This window comes from Oratosquilla oratoria, chromosome 1, assembly GCF_046742065.1.
Source record: "Oratosquilla oratoria isolate Oo_2021 chromosome 1, ASM4674206v1, whole genome shotgun sequence".
Lineage (NCBI taxonomy): Eukaryota > Metazoa > Arthropoda > Malacostraca > Stomatopoda > Squillidae > Oratosquilla > Oratosquilla oratoria.
In genome coordinates this window covers 99,149,876-99,152,375 of record NC_134777.1, presented here as the reverse complement: position 1 = coordinate 99,152,375, position 2,500 = coordinate 99,149,876, and the positions used below count along the sequence as shown (strand labels likewise).

The 2,500-nt window shown below is 36.4% G+C and overlaps 1 protein-coding gene across 1 annotated transcript in view; it reads right to left on the bottom strand.

The window, feature by feature from the left end:
• The window catches only part of LOC143029081 (uncharacterized), a 17,240-nt gene that overhangs the window by 3,854 nt on the left and 10,886 nt on the right, over positions 1-2,500 (bottom strand). The gene's annotated exons all lie outside the window — the stretch shown is intronic.

Sequence of the window (2,500 nt, the reverse complement as noted above, 5' to 3'; positions counted from 1 at the left end):
GAGCTTCTATAAAAGGGAGATATAGTGGTGGTGGACTGAAACCTATTAGAACACCAGTTTTGACACGTTTGCTGTGTTCTGAAAAATAGATGGTTTTATCCACTATTTTTCAGCACAGTAGACGTGTCAAAACTGGCGTTCTAATAGGTTTCTTTCTCAAAGCTTTTCGTATCTGCAGTAGAAGACTCCTAGATGATAAACTGGCATACATCAAGAATACCTTTAAGAAGCTGAAATATCCTGGAGGATTGATCCCCAGAATAATGAGGAAAGCCGAGAAGATCTACGATGGCTCAAACGTCCAGGCCCCGGGAAAAGATAAGTCACATTTTATAACTGTCCCTAATTCTACGAACACCGGAGCTATTGATAATTATTTGTTAAAAGGTGGAGTAAATATAGCTAAAGTGTCTTCCAATAAGATAGGAAAAATATTTAAAAAGCATGCTAATGTTCATAATAACCTCAGTGTCGTTTACCGCATTCCATGCAGCGGCTGTCCTTCATCATACTTCGGCGAGTCAGGTCGAGGGATCAAGAAACGCTTGAATGAGCACAAAAACGACCTCAGGACGCATAGAACATCTAACTCCCTGGTTCGTCATCTAGACAAATGCGGAAACCTACCTGACTGGAGCCGCGTGGAAATTCTACACGAGGGACTTGAAAAGAAGATGAGAAAAACTGTGGAAGCTGCACATATCGCCACCAGGGAAAATAACAATGGCAGCAAGTGTCCTGATAATTAAATCGGTAGCCAAAGGGAAGACCTGACACATCCACTCATAGCTGGCCGGGTTCCCTCTCGCTACAAGACTTGTGATCTAATTGTAATGCAACACGACCTCTGAAGAAGACCAAGTTGGTCGCAACGTTAGGGTAATAAACTCTATCCCCAGGACATCCTCGTTTGCCCTTCCCCACCCATTTCTCTCTTATTTGTCTGAAATAATTTATATATATATATATATATATATATATATATATATATATATGTATATATATGCATATATATATACATATATATAAATATATACATATATATATATATTTGTATCATATATATATATATACATATATAAGTATATATATATATATATATATTTGTATACACACGCACATACACACACACACACACACATACACACACACACACACACACACACACACACATATATATATATATATATATATATATATATATATATATGTGTGTGTGTGTGTGTGTGTGTGTGTGTGTGTGTGTGCGTGGTTAAATTCAACAGCATTAAGGAGGTTGTTAATCTTCTTATGGGTATTTTCAAGCTTTCTAACAAGGACTCGGCCATGTGGGGGTGGGCATAAACCAGATTGCCAAAAAAATTATTCATATATTCTCAACGTTTCGTCTGTAAGGAGACATCATCAGGAAAATCTGTAACATATAAATTACCGACATACAGAAACAAAGAACAAGGGTATTAACAATAACAAAAACTCACCAATCATGAAAATAGACATTAATAGATCAAGAAACTAAACATCAGTATATCAAATCGTAAACTAACACAGATACATATCCCGTTGGGGATCAATACTTACAAAATTAAAGATTTAAAGAAATGACAAAAGATGATAATAATAATAATAATTGAAGATAGGTAAGTAAGAAGTGTGGGAGCAAGGGGGGGGGAGGGGGTGAGAGGTGAAGGTAAAGGTTAGAAAGTGAAAGAAGTGTAAGTGTGAAGGTGTGGGGCGGACCCACTTGCATGGTATATTAATAATCTGTGCGGTCATCCTATCTATGCTCTAGACAAAAGTTTCCCTATCTAGCTAAACATATTTATGATGTGAAGGAAGGACTCATTTCTTGTTATTCATTTTGTATTGACTTTAAGTTTGAATAGCGAGGTATTATTTCTGATGTTACTTTTATGTTTTAGTATAAGTCCTTCCTTCATTGTGCATATAATAATACATGTTAAAGAATTTACAAGAGTTGGGAGCAGGTGTGACTCTGTGCGGGCTTTGTGCCGTGAAAGTTAGTTAAGTATTATTTGGGTTTCATTTTTATTTAAGTTATAATTAGTAACAAGTCATGTCATACCTGCTCTCATTTGAATTATATATATATACGTATATTTATAGTTTTTTTTTCATGAGGAGGGATACGTACGTTTGGAGATGGCTAATGTGCCATGTGACTTCTAGTACTTATTAAGTTTTACACACGTATCCTTATGGATACGTGTGTTTATGTGTGGCTAATGTGCCAATTATTATTGTTAATGCGTTAATGCTCGTACGTATCCAACAGTTTTTTTTCTTCACATTTAGCTAGGCGGAAAGGGTAAGGGGACTCAGCCCAGGATGGTCTTTAGGCGTGGCCAATTTTTGTGGTCTTTGGTTCTTTTGTTGCTAATTGGGGGCTGTGGTAGTGTGTTGTGTTCAAGTACTGTGTTCCAGGCTTTACTGCTCAATCTTATTAGTCTTTCGTGTATTGTTTCTAATTTTGTTGTTT